General features: G+C 41.7%; 1 long non-coding RNA gene across 2 annotated transcripts in view; it reads left to right on the forward strand.

Annotated features, from left to right (window-relative positions):
- The window catches only part of LOC134346320 (uncharacterized), a 58320-nt gene that overhangs the window by 28975 nt on the left and 12286 nt on the right, over nucleotides 1-17059 (forward strand). For both annotated transcript variants that reach the window (XR_010017904.1, XR_010017905.1), the window contains exon 2: nucleotides 16021-16151. This is a non-coding gene — a long non-coding RNA (uncharacterized LOC134346320). The remainder of the gene's footprint in view (nucleotides 1-16020; nucleotides 16152-17059) is intronic.

A 17059-nucleotide genomic window follows, 5' to 3' on the forward strand; every position in this document is an offset into this window, starting at 1 on the left:
ATTCTCAAATGAAGGGAGAGGATGACAAGGGGGTCCTTTAGCTGTAAAGATAGCTACGTGCTGGAAAATGGTATCTTATATCTGGCAGGTACCCCTGGCAACTGATTGGTAGTACCCACCAGTTGTGGGCCCCTCATTTTCCACCTTGCTCACACCATCCCCTGGGATAGCTATTTGGATCGGTGGAAAACCTACCTAAGAGTGAGCCACAGATTCGATTGGCCATCTGTGTATGCTGATGTCCAGCAGTATTGTACTTTCTGCCCTGAGTGCCAAAAGACCCACCATATCCGAAACACAGGTAGAGCCTACTATAGCCTTTGCCCATCATAACCACCACATTCAAACGTATTGCTATGGACATTGTAGGCCCTCTAAAGGAAAGCTGCTCTGGAATACTTCAGTCATTTGCGATTATGCTACCTGGTTTGCTAAGGCATTCCGTCTACGTTCCATCACCACCCCTAAAATCATTGCCTCCTGAGTACAGCTCTTCTCCTGTGCGGGTTTCCCCAAAGAAATTTAACTGACCAAGGCATCAATTTCACTTCAACCTCGTGTCTCAATTGTATCATCAGCTGCGTTTGTTGTGCGTGAACATCCCAGGGACAAACAGTCTGAGGTACTCTAAACCACCTGTCTGGCACCAACAATCATTCCACAGTCAAAGTCACTTTGATCACATTTCTTCCCCGTCCTGGTATTTAGTCTGAACAACAACTGAACCTTTTAACTATGCCTGCATGTTTTTTTGCATTAAATTGATGATTGACTGATTAGATAGACCATAAGACATAGGTGCAGAATTAGGCCATTTGGCTCATCAAGTCTGTTCTGCCCTTCAATCATGGCTGAATTATTATCCCTCTCAGCCCCACTCTCCTTCCTCTCCTCTAACCTTTAATGGTCTGACTAATTAAGAACCTATCAACCTCCACTTCAAATATACTCAATGACTTGGCTGCCACAGCCATCTGTGGTAATGAATTCCACGGATTCACTATTTTCTGACTAAAGGAATTTCTCTGTTCAAAATAGACACCCCTCTATTCTGAGGCTGTGCCCATTGCTTTAGAATCACCCTCTATGGGAAACATCCTCTCTGTATCCACCCTGTCTAGATATTTACACTAATGAACAGATCTATAGGTGTAGAATAAAGTGAGTTATGTTTATCCTGTTCCCTTGTTGATGGCACACTTATTCAAACGTTGTCTTTCTGTCAAAGACCGATGCTCTTGCCTTGCCCTGAGACATTTAACTTTCTGTTCTTGTTTGAATAAGATTGTAAGGAGGCCTGAAGCTATTTAGCTTTTGAGGCTCACAAAATGTCCATCCATTAATTGGTTATTGATGAAGAATTATTGCCTCACGGCACTGTTCACAAAGCATTGAATGGTTTAAAGACATAAATCCTTGAGCTCAACACGCTGAATTCCTCTGGCAGATTTTGTGGAATTATTTTCATGATGGCTAGGAGTAGATTTATGGGATGCTAATTAGAGAAAGAACTTTCTAACAGTTTTAGCCTCCTCTGGAATTAATATGCAGTAATCAAAAAGCAAGTTATGTACATTCAGTCATACCTTGCAGCACGAGGGTATCCATATCCTTATAAAATAGTAATCTCATTCTATTTTTCAGTGTAACTATCTATTTTGGCTCTCAGTGCCAGCAGCCAACCATCTAGTGAATGGCAAACTGCAAGGATATGAAAGTATTTCCAGTTCCAAACTGGAATGGGCAGGTTCAAGATTACGTTCACATTATAGCCTAGGGAAATGTCGAACTTTCCCTGCTCTTCGATTGTTGCAGCCGAATCAGGTGTGAATGTTTTGTTGAGGAAGTATCATATTATATCTGAGTTTCAGCCATGAGGATCGCTCCTTTGGTATCCCGGGTAGAAATGTCTCCTGCTGTTACCTCTTTCCCTCACTTCCTCCTACTTCTAGCAGCCCATTCTGCTCTGTATGCTTTTGGAATAATACTAGTTAATACAGTCCTTGTAGCCCGCAGCATTTTTTAAAAATCTGCATGAAAATTTCATAAAATAATGGCAATAATTAGTCAAAATAAATTGACAAGCAAACTGTAGAAGTGAATGCTATCTGCATGTGATGGGACTGTTCTGCTTTTGCTTTTGGGCATTGGAGTGGAGCAGCCTGTGATATTTTATTTTTCATGTTTTTAAGATACTCTAACAACTCTTACAATCCTTGTTCACATCTGATCATGGGTGCTGTCTGTGGAGTTTGGATGTTCTCCCAGTGACCGTGTGGGTTTCTCCTCGTTCATTCAATTTCTTCCCACATCCCCAAGGTTTGTGGGTTTGGAGGTTAATTGGTCCCTCTAGGTGTCCAAAGTGTGTGGGTGAGGGGTTGAACCTGGGGGGTGTGGATGGGAATGTACAGAGAATAAAACAGGAAAGCACAGGTTTAGTATCTATAGGTGGCTGATTTAAAGCTTTCTGCATGGACACTATGGACTGAAAGGATAGTTTTCCTGCCATATCATTCCATGACCTTATGAAATATTGAATCATAATATTGGCAGTCAGTGGTGATTGGGGTGCCGCAGGAGTCGGTGCTGGGCCTGCAGCTGTTTACCATTTAATTGATGATTTGGAAGAGGGCACTGAGTGTAGTGTAGCAAAATTTGCTGATGACACTAAACTGAGTGGAAAAGCTAATTGTACAGAGACAATAGACAATAGGTGCAGGAGTAGGCCATTCGGTCCTTCGAGCCAGCACAGCCATTCACTGTGATCATGGCTGATCCTCCACTATTAGTATCCAGTTCCTGCCTTATCCCCATAACCTTTGATTCCGCTATCTTTAAGAGCTCTATCCATCTCTTTTTAGAAAATATCCTGAGACTTGGCCTCCACAGCCTTCTGGGACAGAGCATTCCATATATCCACCACTCTCTGGGTGAAAAAGAGGATGTGGAGAGTCTGCAGAGGGATATAGATAGGTTAAGTGAGTGGGCCAAGGTCTGGCGGATGGAATACAATGTTGTTAAATGCGAGATCATCCACATTGGAAGGAATAATAGAAGAGCAGATTATTATTTAAATAGTGAAAGATTGCAGCATGCTGTTGTGCAGAGGGACTTGGGAGTACTTGTTCATGAATCACAAAAGGTTGGCTTGCAGGTACAACAGGTTATTAAGAAGGCAAATGGTATGTTGTCCTTCATTGCTAGAGGGATTGAATTCAAGAGCAGGGAGGTCAAGCTGCAACTATACAGGGTACTGGTGAGGCCACACCTGGAGTACTGTGTGCAGTTCTGGTCTCCATACTTGAGGAAGGATATACTGGCTTTGGAGGCAGTGCAGAGGAGATTCACCAAGTTGATTCCAGGGATGAAGGGGTTAACCTTTGAGGAGAGATTGAGTCGCCTGGAGTTCAGAAGAATGAGAGGGAATCTTATAGAAACATACAAAATTTTGAAAAGGATAGATAAGATAGAAGTAGGAAAGTTGTTTCCATTGGTAGGTGAGACTAGAACTAGGGGACATTGCCTCAAGATTCAGGGGAGAAGATTTAGGACAGAGATGAGGAGAAACTGTTTTTCCCAGAGAGTGGTGAATCTGTGGAATTCTCTGCCCAGGGAAGCAGTTGAGGCTTCCTCACTAAATATACTTAAGATACAGTTAGATAGGTTTTTACATAGTAAGGGAATTGAGGGTTATGGGGAAAAAGCAGGTAGATGGAGCTGTTTACGGACAGATCAGCCATGATCTTATTGAATGGTGAGGCAGGGTTGATGGGCCGGATGGCCTACTCCTGCTCCTTTTTCTTATGTTCTTATGTACAGCTTTTCTTGACTCACACTGTACATTTTAGGAACAGGTTCATCCCCTCCATATCAGAATTCTGAATGGTCGATGCATACTACCTCATTATTCCTTTCTTTTGTTGCACTATTTATTAATTTGTGTAATTTTATAGTTTTTTTTATCTTGCACTATACCACTAGTGCAAAACAACATATTTCATCATATGTCAGTGGCAATAAATCTGATTCCGATTCCCTTCAACAAACAACATCTTTCATTAAGAGACAAGGACTGAATTATGACAAGTCGTAGCTAAAGACCTTAACAAATCTAGATGAATGTACATAATGTTATGTCAGAATTTTTAAAACACAATTTACTTACTTTAATTGCTAAAGTGATGAAAGTTACCTATATGCATCATTTAGTAGTTTGGACTTAACTTGTCCTTTGATTTAAATTCCTGATCTGAGCCTCTGTTCATACATGAGTGATGGGTGGCAATTCTAATGATCCTTGTCAGCACTAAAGATAAGCTGTCCAGATGATTTAAACTACTGAGCATTATCTTGGTTTTGTGACGATTTTGTATTACACTTCGACAGCAAACTGGTTTCTTCCCCTCCATTTCTGTCTTGTTCCTCTTTTACTCAGCAAATGTAGTCAACACAAAACCTCATTCCTCAAACCTCATCCTCCTGGAGAATTAGGGTAATTGGTGCATAGTTTTCACTGTGGAATAGATGGATAGAAGAGCTTGTTTCCATGATCTATGACTCTGTGAATCATTTCTCTCTGCCTCTGAATTATTAATATGGCTGCTATAAGTCTTTCTGAACTTAACCACTCTACAAAATTTATCACTACAGGAGACCCATCTAAAGTTTTTAGTAGAGTAGAGTTGATTATTATGTCAAGGTTTTGTTCTTTGTGTCATGGCTCCGTTTGGCTGTTCCCCTTTAACACTTCTTTCTCCCTGATTATGCCCTAATTTCTGTCATTAGATTTCTAATAGCTGCTAGTTTACCTAATTACAGTACACCTGGTTTTCATCAGAGTCTGTGAAATCAGTACGATGGCTTCTCTATCTCAGGTTGCCAGTTTGTTGGTTTATACTCGTGTGATACCTCTTTCTCTTGTCCGCTTAGAACCGTTAGTTCTAAGTTTAGTTCCAAGTTCTGCTCTAGTTTCAAGATAGTCCCTGTAGATCCCGTCTCCTTGTCAAGATTCCTCTAGTTTGCTGTTCTATGTTCACATCTACGCCAGCATCACCAACTCAATCGACGTGCCAGTGTCCTGCACTTGGGTTCTCCTCAGTCGCCCCGTGCAACACTTTGGTCATCATAGATATTCAAATTCCATTTGCCATAGATTTTGAAAGGTCTTTTTGTTTTCCCTCATTGATTTACCTAGGTGACAATATTGTTATGAAATGATTTCAGCTTCTGTTCAAGACTTAGAAAAATTCATTTTTTGGTACTTCCAATGTAAATAGGCCTTTGATTTGACCAAGATCTGTTTCCCGACAGTCAGCACAGCCTTGTGTATGGGAAGTCACATCTTACAAATCTCTTAAACTTCTTTAAGGAGATAACCAAGAAGGTAGGCAAGGCCAGGGCAGTAGATATTCTCTATATGTACTTTAGCAAGGCTTTTGACAAGGTCTCTCATGTGGGCAAGTCTGGAAGTTTAGATCCCGTGGGATCTAGGGGAACATAGCAGATTGTATTCATAATTGGCTCAGTAGTAGAATGCAAAGAATGATAATTGAGGATTGTTTCTTGCAGTGGAGGTCTCTGTCTAGTGTGTGCTAGAGTAGTCAATACTGGGACCTTTGATAATACTGTATATAAACAATTAGGATATGAATGTACAAGGCAGGGTTAGTAAGTTTGTGGATGGCTGTAAAGTAGACAATGTAGAAGATTATGAAATGTTACATGGGGATCTTGATCAGTTAGGTACACCGGCTGAGGTTTGGCAAATGGCTTTCAATCCAGATAAATGTGAAGTATTACATTTTAGAATATCAAACCAAGGTAGAATTTATACAGTGAATGGTAGTGACCAGGGGAGTGTGGAAAAGAGGGCAACACAAGTAGTTCCCCTCTCTGGCTATCCATCCCATAGGATGATGATGGTTCCTTTCAGTCAGTGGGGTTGACCCCACTAGGAACAGCGTGTGGCTGAATGGATTTAGGTGAGTGGGGGTTGCACAGGTCCAGACCCACCCTCTCAACATCCCCTCCAAGATCCAGTGGCATGGTGGGGTCCAAGACGGCTGGGGGAAGTTCTGTTGCGGTGAGTGGCCAGACCAAGCTTTGATGCAAGGGATGCCCTTTCCGCGCTTCACGGTACGTGTTTGCTAGATGGCCGTTGACCCTACGAGAGGGTTCATCCGCCCTTTGACAGGTCTTGTTTTTCATCCTGCAAGGTGTCCAGCCACCCTCCTCACCAGGTAAGCCTGGTGGGGGAGTTGTTTTAGTCGTTGACCACCCGACCATGCGACAGGTAGTACTGGGTCACATGGTACCAGTAGCAGTCAGACCAGTGACACAGGTAGTTAGGGTGGTGAAGAAGTTGAATGGCATTCTGGCCTTCATCAGTCAGGACTCGGAGTACAGAAGTTACAAAGTTATGATGCTGTTGATGAGTTGTCGATGAGACTGCATATATAGTTTTGATCAATCTGCATATATAGTTCTGTTATAGAAAATAAGGTATTAAACTAGGGAGACTTGGAGGCCTGAGTTACATGGAGAGGTTGTGCAGACTAGGACTTTGTTCCTAGGAGTGTAAGAGATTGAGGAGTAGCCTGACTGAGGTATATAAAATCATTCAGGCATAGACAGGGTGAAAGCACATAGTCTTTTTTTTTACCCAGGGAGAGTGTGCTAAAAACGAGAATGGTTTAAGATCTGTGATGAAAGTGAGATCAACTTCTTCATGCAATGGCTGATATGTATTGGAATGAGCTGCCCGACACAGTGGTTGGGGCAGCCATATTGGCAGCATTTAAAAGCCATCTAGGTAAGTACATGGATCGGAGAAGTTCAGAGGGCTATGGGGTAAATGTGGGTGGATTGGACTATCTAACTGGGCAACACAGTCAACATGGATGAATTGGACTGATGGACATTTTCATGTTGTGTGACTCAATGGGGATCGACAGCAGTTTTGTCCTTGGGTCTCGGCAAGAGATTAAAACATTATACATGTTAGTTAGAGGTAGAAAGGAGGGGGTTCATAAACATGCTGAGTAGCAAGTAAGTTGTGTGCAATTGCTTATTGAAGTGGCAAATGACACCCTGATAAATGAAACTTCAATTTCAATCTACATGGCCAAGGACAGAACAGGTGCGACCAAGCAGTAGTCAGGATTACTCAAATGTCTTATAGTTATGAACCACTTGCTGTATGAGATTGAATGCAATGCAGTGAGCTGATGTGGAGTTCTGAGACTTCCTGATATATAAAAAAAGATTTGGAATATTTTCTGAAGATTCGAACAGTACTTAAACAGCTTTAATTTTGGAAGTGATCAAAGAAATGGCAGATAGTGTTTAATCCAGCCAAGTGTAAGTTGTCGCTCTTTGGGAGATCAAACATCAAGGGACAGTACATAGTTAATGGAAAAACCCTTCATGGTGTTGAAGTTCAGAGGAATCTCAGTATCCAAGTCCAATGCTCTCTGAAAGTGGCTGCAAAATTTAATAGGGTGGTAAAGAAGGTGCAAGGCATGCTTGCTTTTTAAGTTGAGGCATTGATCTTAATTATCAGGAAGGTATATTGAAGTTTTAAAGAGTCTGGTTAGGCCACAACTGGAATATTGCAGACAATTTTGGTCACCCAGTGGTGGAAAGGATGTGGAGACTTTTGAGAGGGTGCAGAAGAGATTTCTGTGCACGACAGCTGAATTAGAGGGCATATGCAATGAGTGAAGGTTGGACAAACTTGGGTTGTTTTCTTTGGAGCTGTAGAGGCTTGGGGGAGACCTGACAGTCCAAATGTATTTTTGAAGTCTTTTACTAAGGTGGGCTCTTATGTTATAAGTGGGACAAATCACAACTACATCTTGACTAAAACCGAGGCTTTTAAATGCCTGAAGGAGACTCAAAACTCCCCAAAATTGATTTCAGTTCATGAATTTGTTAACATTAAGATTATGCTATTCGATCAAAGTTGTGACAATATTATGGTTGCAAATAATCAGTTTAAATTGTAGATTTAGATACAGTTCTGGGAAAACTAAACTGATAAATATGCTTAGTTACCTACCAAATCTATTGAAAGGTTTTTATTAACTTCCTTTCCTCAACAATAATAATGGCCATTATTAAGCTGTAGTACGATATAATAGGTAAGCATTAAAATATCATATTAGACTGACAGGGATTAGTTAATTACAAAATTGAGAATTGAATCAAACAGGCATTCTCTCAAGTGTAAAATACCTTAAAGAAAAAGTACATGAATTGTGAGTGAAATATATTGTAATCAATCATCAATGTTTTAAAGTAGAATGAATGACTGTGGTAGCACAAAGAGGAAATACAAGCGAGATATAGCTTTTACAATGTATCATTTTAATCTTTAGATGTCAAACAACAGATATATCCCATACGGAGAACTCTGATGTACATTCCTTTGCCCATGTTGCAATTATGTGAATGATCTGTCTGTACTGATTTTTACCCATGGGAGTCGCCCAGGTAAATACTCTGTATCATCACTTCCAGCTAGCTTATTCAATATTATCTCAACCTTCTGCAAACCTTTCAGTTTCCTAGTCTCCCATATTCACATCATCTTGGTTATTTTCCTTTGAAAGCGCCTGAATCATTTACTTCAATCACTTCCCAGAGGAACAAGTTCCCTTTTCTAACTATTGCTAAGTATTCATTTCCAAACTGATTTATCTCTGTTCATCCAAGCTGGACATTCCTAGTGATAAACATCAGCATTCATTGCCCATATTTAATTACTATTGAAACAAAGAAGAAAATTAAGAATCAATCACATTGATGGGTTTGAAGTCACAAATGTACCAGACTGGGGATGGGTATCAGGTTTCTTTCCCCGAAGGGTATTAATGACCTAGGTAATTTTTTATGATAATTGGTTAGCATTATAGTCAATATTATTGAGAATGTAATCTAGATTTATTTGATAATTGTATTTAAGTTGCTCAGCTGCTTTGCTGGGGTCGAACTCGTGTCATTGATGTAGATTCTGATTCTAGATCTTTGGAAACCTGATTCTGATTCTAGATCTTTTTGAAACAAGTCCAGTAACCCAGCCACCAGGTTACTCACAATTTATTCTAAACTCCATTGTTTCTATAGTCCTTAACTTCAGATTCTGTCAAACATAGAAGCAAATCTCTTCTAACCTGCCTGGAACCATGAAAAGTTGAAAAAGTATCTCTCAGTTCTACAGCCTTTTCATTTTAAAATATTAAATTTTTTACATTATCCAATCTTTTCCAACAACTGATATTGCTCAGATATGGAATTACCCTTTGTGAGCTTCTTTTTGCTCTTTGTGTGTTTCTGCATTACTTTCTCATAGACCAACACAGTACTCTTGTCCTCAGTATTTGCCTCATTTCTAACCCAATGGCATTATTATAGTTTATAGGCTCACCTATTCATCCAATGACCTCATCACTCTCCCTGGCCTGAATACCAAGGGAAGATAGGCAATTAACATGACTTTTTTTTGGTCTTTGTTTATTCATTTTATGGGTTATGAATATCAGCAGAATGCCAACATTTATCACCAACCCTAAATGCCATGGATATAGTCTACCTTTTAGAACCACTGTGGCTCTTCTATGACGATACTCCCATAATGTTGATGGGTAGGGGGTTCCAAGACTTAGGCAGAATGATGTTGAAGGAGTGATGATGAACTTGTAGGTCAGGATAGCATGCAACTTAGAGACAAACTCTGTCCTTTCTGATGGTAGCCATCACATACTGAGTCGTCTACAGGAAACATTGCTCTTCAACCCCTGTGTGATTATGGTGGAGGGGATGAACACTTAGGATGATGGAAGGATGCTATTATCCTAGAGGCTGTTGAGCTTCTTAAGAGTTTTTGGAGATATACTCATCAACACAAATGTTTCTCCTTGCTCTTTACTTGTGCATTTTACATGGTGGGAAGGATTTACGATAAGTGAATGCCAAACTTCCCTCCTACCTTTGTACCCACGATCCTTACATAGCTATTCTGATTGAATTTCCAGTCAGTGTGAATGATAGAAAACTCATTAATAAATGCCAAGATGTTTTTAGATATCTCTTGGAAATAGTATTACTTGCCGCTTATCTGTCCATGCCTAAATATTGTTTAGGTCTTGCTGCATGCTCAGGAATCAATTTACATCTATGAATATATATTTTTGCTGAGGAGTTGCGAAAGAATTTAAACAGTGTTTAGTCATCATCAAACATTCCAACTTCTGACCTTACAGTGGGCGGAAGGTTAATGGTGAAAAAGCAGAAGTTGTCTTTTTCTCTGGCACTATCCTGAAGTGATGCTCTGGAACTGGTATAATAGGGCTAACAACCATAACTATCTTCCTTTCTGCAAAGTAGGACTCCAAACTTGGATTGCTTTATCTTTGATGCTCTCTGATCACTGACTTAGCATAGTGTCACAGTCCCCGACCATTAATTCCCCATTTTCTCCTAATTCCCTTTGATGACGACACACCTGGTTTTCATCAAGACCTGCAGCATAACCCCGGCTTTGCACCCACTAGTTGCCAGATCATTGGTTTTGCCAGTGTGGTAATTAACGCTTCCCGGCCGCTTAGGACTGTGTGTTGCAAGTTTTGCTTCAGTACCAAGATTTATCTGTGAAACTCAGTCTTTCCATATCAAGATCAGTTTTCTAAGTTCTACTCCAGTACCAAGGTTTACCTGTGAAACCCCGTCTCTCTGTGTCAAGATAAATTCTGCCTGTCTCCTGACTTCCTACTCTCCCTCCAGTTTGCCGTTCAACACTCACGCCTGCATCTGCATCCTAACTAAATCTCCGTGCCTGTGTTCTGCGCTTGGGTTCACCTCATTCGTTGCAACAGAACGATCTGGCCATGATGGACCCAGCAGACACGAATACCCTTCAACAAGCCCTCGCCAGCCTGAGGAACTCTTCCCAGAGGTCATGAATAATCTCCATTCCCTGTCTGCTGGCGTAACGAAGATCGGTGACCAGGTGAACTGTGTCCAACACCCCCGCCAAGAGAGCCTCATGTACCTGAACCGGAACACTTGGTTGGGGATTTGGGGAAGTGCCGGGCCTTCTTTCTTCAGTGGTCTTTGGTGTTCGAATAGCAGTCATCCACATACTCCACGGATAAGATTGTTGTGGGGAAGTGCCTTAGCGTGGGCCACAGCTGTTTGGGATAACTAACCGGATATCTGCTCTTCTTTTGCCACCTTTATCGCGGAAATGAGAAAGATCTTTGACCACCCCGTCTGTAGTAAGATGCCACTAAGCATCTACTCACTCTCGGTCAGGGCTTACGCAGTTTTGCTGAATATTCCGTGGAGTTCCGGACGTTAGTGGCCAACTCGGGGTGGAACGATGAGGCACTCCAAGGGGTGTTTCGGAATGGTCTCAGCGACACGGTGAAAGACGAGTTGGTGGCAAGAGACGACACCGACAGCCTGGATTCCTTGATCTCCCTAACCACCAGGTTGGACAATCACCTCCGAGAACGCCATAGAGAAAGAACTGGTTGTCCACCACCTTTGGCCACTCCACGGCACTCATTACCACCTCCCGCCAGAACAAGCCTCTCTCCTCCTCCTGCTCCTCCCCTCGGTGGTCAGACTCAAACTGCCCGGATCCATGCACATTCATCCCACATTCCATGTCTCCCAATTGAAACCTGTGTCTGTCAGCCCTTTGTGCCCATCTACTGAACCTCCTCCGCCCGCCCGGATCATTGACGACTACCCAGTGTACACCGTCCAGTGAATACTGGATGTGCACTGCTGAGGCAGGGGTCTCCAGTACCTGGTCAATTGTGAGGGATACGGCCCGGAGGAGCACACCTGGATTCCCCGCTCCTTCATCCTGGACCCTTCCCTCATCGGTGATTTCCATCGAGATCTTCTGGACAAGCCTGGTGGTTCACCTGGAGGCTCCAGTTAGGGGGGTATTGTCACAGTCCCAACCGTTAATTCCCCATTTTCTCCTAATTCCCTTTGGTGATGGCACACCTAGTTTTTATCAAGACCTGCAGCACAAGAAGCTCAGCTTTGAACCCACTAGTTGCCAGGTCGTTGGTTTTGCCAGTGTGGTAATTAATGCTTCCCGGCCGCTTAGGACTGTGTGCTCTAAGTTTTGCTTCAGTACCGAGATTTATCTGTGAAACTCAGTCTCTCCGTGTCAAGATCAGTTTTCTAAGTTATAACAATAACAATTACAGCACGGAAACAGGCCATCTCGGCCCTTCTAGTCGGTGCCGAACTCTTACCCTATCCTGGTCCCACTGACCTGCACTCAGCCCATAATCCTCCATTCCTTTCCTGTCCATATATCTATCCAATTTAACTTTAAACAACAACATAGAACCTGCCTCAACCACTTCTGTTGGAAGCTCGTTCCAAGTTCTACTCCATTTCCGAGGTTTACCTGTAAAATCCCATCTCTCCGTGTCAAGATAAATTCTGCCTGTCTCCTACCTTCCTGCTCTCCCTCCTGTTTGCCATTCAATGCTCACACCCGCGTCTGCATCCTAACTAAATCTCCATGCCTGTGTCCTGCGCTTGGGTTCGCCTCATTTGTTGCAACACATAGCTCCTTCAGTGCACACTTGATCTAATGCCAAAGACCTCTGGAATTCAGATTTGAACCAAGACTGGCCACATTTGAACCAAGACTAGATGAAGTCAGGAGCTGAGCAGAGTTAAAACTGGACATCAGTGAGCAGGTATTGGAGACTAAGTTGCACATACTAGCACCATCATCTCTACCTTCCATCTCTTTGCTGATGACTGAAAAGATAATTGTTGGGCACCATTGATTGCATCTACCATCAAACCCCTAAGGAAATATACTATAGCTGCTTGCTTGCCTTCCTGAGAACAGATATTCAAAGATATTGACACCAACAAACTTGAAGCTGCTCACCTTTTCCACTGCTGATCCTTCAATGAGGACCAGTCTCTGTTTCCTCAGCTTCCACTTCCTGAAGTCCACAATCAGTTCCTTGGTCTTACTGACGTTGAGTACAAAGCTGTTGTTGCGACACCACTCAACCAGCTGATCTGTCTCATTCCTGTACTCCTCTTTGTCACCATCTGAAATTCTTCCATCAACAGTTAATGCTACAGTAAAGGTTTTAAGTACTTTAGCTTGGATGTTGTCTAGTCCATACAGTCTTCTATATTCAATGCCCTTGGGCATTTCTTAGTACGATGCGGATTGAATTGAATTTGCTTAATACAGGTTCCTGTGATGATAAGGAAGCTAGTTGGCATGGTTCCAGTTGTTTGGGAATTGATGCTGGTGTTTCTCAGTCACTTTTGAAGCAGACATTAAAATCTTCAGGGAAAGCATGTCCTGTGTCCTTGCTACTTTCAGTGCTTCTTCTAAGTGTTGTCAAGCTTAGATTCACCAGTTGAGGAAAGGCTCTGAGTAATTTGATTTCATGCTGTGAAACTTCATGGGCTCTGGATTAATGCTGAGGACTCCCTTTGCCACACTGTTTTGTTAGTCTGCCCCCGTTTTCACCTACCTGAAAGGTCTGCCTGCCAATGAGATAATGTGTGCCAGGAACTGCAATAAAACAGTCTGTAAAACATAATACTCTAAGTTGGGCTGGTGTTGACTAGTGTGTAGGATGTAATGCTGTGCATTACTGAGTGGTAGAAGGACTTAGATGACCAGAATCAAAAGAGGCTGTAGAGCAGTGGTTCCTAACATTTTTTATGCCATGGACCAAAACCATTAAGCAAGGGGTCCATGGGCCTCAGATTGGAAACCCCTACTGTTGAGGATTATAAACTCAGCCAGCTCCATCACGGGCACAAGCCACCCCATAATCAAAGATAACGTCAAAGATAGTGCCTTGAGAATTTGGTATTAATCGTTAAGGATCATCACTACCTGGCTCATGCCTTCATCTCAACACTACCATCAGGGAAGAATTATAGGAGCATGCAGATGCACACTCAACATTTTGGGAACAATTTCTTCTCCGCTACCATTAAATTTCTGAACAATTCATGATCACTACCTTGCTATTCCTCTTTAACACTACTTAATAACTTTCTCTTGTAACTTATGGTAATTTGTTTACGTCTTGCACTGTACTGCTACTACGAACCAACAAACTTCATGACCAATGTCAGTGATAATAAATCTGATTCTAGAAGTGCCCAACAGCATCTATTGTAGGAGATTTGTTCACCAGGAATTTAGCAGTTGGCTCTCGAGTGACTGATGAAGACAAAAACTGAGGTTGATGTGCGTATTCTCCACACGACTGCAGGCTATTCCCATTCTAAATGTATGTTGATATTTATGTGTCTTTAGGGATCATTATTGTTTACTCTTTTATCACTTAGTGTTTCCATTTATATGTTATACTTCCTTGCTGTATTGCATTTCAAATTCAGATTTCTATCTGCATAGTTTTTCTATTGATTCATTTGCATTAAGCCACCTTCTTTAACATTCTATAATGTCACAAGTGTGATCAAACAAATTTCCTCACTGAAGCATACAATAAGATCTTAATTCATGTGACCGTAAGCTGAGTGGAGATGGAGACACAAGACATGCTAGAATTTGGAGCAACAGTCAGTTGAAGAAACTTACAGGTAAGAGCATGTGTAGGAGCAAAGGAAAGATTCAAATGTCAGGTTGAAATCCTGTATCAGGACTGTTGCATTGTTTTTTTTTTGAGTTTTTTAAACTTTACTTTTATTGTTTTGCCAATAACAGAACAAACAGAATAAAACCAAACAGACAGACAGGGTCATCATAGGTGAAGCAAAATCTGTATGGAACGATTGAATTTCTCTCTGAGACATGCCATTAAAAAATTTGAAAGATACTGGGAAAATTGGACATTTTATTTGAACCTGAAATGACTTCTTCACTGCACATTTATTTGGTTTGAAGAAGTTTGTTTTATTTCTTCCTATGAGGGAACATGAAGAATGTACTTTAAAGTCATGGATCTCAAGGTCCCCTGAGACTTTGAAGGAAAATTATGGACATAAGAGTTTGGTTAACCTTGATACAGCAATGCATACCGGGTTTTTAACTCAAAATCGAACTCAGTATATAAGTTTGCTGATGACACAACAATTGCAGGCCATATCTCGGGTAATGATGAGTTTGAGTACAGAGAGGAAATTAAGAACCTGGTGGCATGGTGTGAAGACAATAACCTATCCCTCAACGGCAGCAAGACGAAGGAATTGGTTGTTGACTTCAGAAGGAGTAGCGGACTGCATGACCCCATTTACATCGGTGGTACGTAAGTGGAACAGGTCAAAAGCTTTAAGTCCCTCGGGGTCAATATCACAAATAACCTGACATGGTCCAACCAAACAGAGTCCACTGCCAAGAAGGCCCACCAGCGCCTTTACTTCCTGAGAAAGCTAAAGAAATTTGGCCTGACCCCTAAAACCCTCACTAATTTTTATAAATGCACCGTAGAAAGCATTCTTCTAGGGTGCATCACAACCTGGTATGAAAGTTGTCCTGTTCAAGACCGCAAGAAGCTGCAGACTATGGAGAACACAATGCAGCACATCACACAAACCAATCTTCCATCCTTGGACTCGCTTTACACCGCATGCTGCCAGGATAATCAAGGACACGACCTACCCAGCCAACACACTTTTCGTCCCTCGTCCCTCCAGGAGAAGGCTTAGGAACTTGAAGACTCGTACGGCCAGATTTGGGAAAGCTTCTTTCCAACTGTGATAAGACTGCTGAATGGATCCTGACCCAGATCTGGGCCGCATCCTCCAAATATCCGGACCTGCCTCTCTGTTTTTTTTGCACTACCTTACTTTCCATTTTCTTATTTTCTATTTATGATTTATAATTTAAATTTTTAATATTTAGTTTCGATTTGTACTCCAGTGAGTGGGAAGCACAGAATCAAATATCGCTGTGATGATTGTATGTTCTAGTATCAATTGTTTGGCGACAAAAAAGTATAAAGTATTAATGTCAAAAATCCTTTCCTCCCACAGATGTTGTTCAGCCTGTTAAGTTCTTCCAGTTGAGATGTTGATATCCAGGACTGCCTTAGAGATGAAAGGGATGAAAGAAGTGAGAGCATATCAAAGGATTTCCAAGGCATCTGGAGACACAACTACCAATGGTACAGAAATTAAAATCACGTATATGCAGGAGAGCAGGTGGAAGTGAATTGAATTGACATTATTACTTACATTCTTCACATACTCGAGTAAAAATGTTTGTTATGTCTCTGTCTAAATGTGCAATGTGTAGTTTAAAGTAATTTGTAATAAATAGTATGTACAACAGGTCAGTCGATATATAAATACAATTGTATCAGCGTGAATTAATCAGTCTGATGGCCTGGTGGAAGAAGCTGTCCCGGAGCCTGTTGATCCTAGCTTTTATGCTGTAGTACCTTTTCCTGGATGGTAGCAGCTGGAACAGTTTGTGGTTGGTGTGATTTGGGTCCCAAAATGATCCTCCGTGCCCTTTTTATACACCCGTCTTTGCAAATATCCTGAATAGTGGGAAGTTCACATCTATAGGTGTGCTAGGCTGTCTGCACCACTCTCTGCAGAGTCCTGCAATTGAGGGAAGTACAATTTCCATACCAGGCAATGATACAGCTAGAGAAGATGCACTTAGTAGTGTCCCTTTAGAAAGTTCTTAGGATTTGGGGGTCCAACCAAATTTCTTCAACCATCTGAGGTTAAAGAGGCACTGTTGTGCCTTTTTCACCACACAGCCAGTATGTACAGATTATGTGAGATCCTCGGTGATGTGTATGTCAAGGAACTTAAAGCTGTTCACCCTCTCAACCATTGATGTCAATAGGGGCCAGCCTGTCTCCATTCTTCCTGTAGTCCACAACCTGCTCCTTTGTTTTTGTGACATTGAGGGAGAGGTTGTTTTCTTGACACTACTGTGTCAGGGTAGTAACTTCTTTTCTGTAGGCTGCCTCGTTATTATTTGAGATAAGGCCAATCAATGTAGTATCGTCAGCAAATTTAATTAGCAGATTGGAGCTGTGGGTGGTGACACAGTCAT

This window comes from Mobula hypostoma, chromosome 5 (genome assembly GCF_963921235.1).
Source record: "Mobula hypostoma chromosome 5, sMobHyp1.1, whole genome shotgun sequence".
Lineage (NCBI taxonomy): Eukaryota > Metazoa > Chordata > Chondrichthyes > Myliobatiformes > Myliobatidae > Mobula > Mobula hypostoma.